A 503-nucleotide genomic window follows, 5' to 3' on the forward strand; every position below is an offset into this window, starting at 1 on the left:
ACAGTCCCACAAACCATTGCGCGGTGCTTCCGGTAGGCAGCGCTAAACGGTATCTGCAAAACAGTCTGTAGAGCCACTATGACGGCCTACTTTTTCAAACACTTCCTGTTCCTGCTCTGTGACTACCTCACTCTGCAGGTTCCATGTCCAAGTGGTTATTTACCTAAAACTATGTAAACTTTGCTGATAATACACACCGTCAAAAGCAGTGCACGTGAAGTCCTCCAGCTAATACTTTTGTTCAGATCAGGTAGAATTAACTCTAGTAGACGGAGGATTATTTATTCCTAAATCAGTTACAGCAAAGGTCACTTAAATCACAGGCACAGTTTGACTTCTACCCTTTGTGCCTGATGAAAACAGCACAAACACACAAGGCTGTATCAGACTGTACTTTTCTTTATACTTCCTGATGATGGGGAGCTGAGGACACCAAGGACTACGAGATGCCTCCCTTGATGCTCTACTTTACATATGCAAATAAATGCAAGTACACTTGGCAC

This window comes from Austrofundulus limnaeus, unplaced genomic scaffold (assembly GCF_001266775.1).
Source record: "Austrofundulus limnaeus strain Quisiro unplaced genomic scaffold, Austrofundulus_limnaeus-1.0 Scaffold1787, whole genome shotgun sequence".
Lineage (NCBI taxonomy): Eukaryota > Metazoa > Chordata > Actinopteri > Cyprinodontiformes > Rivulidae > Austrofundulus > Austrofundulus limnaeus.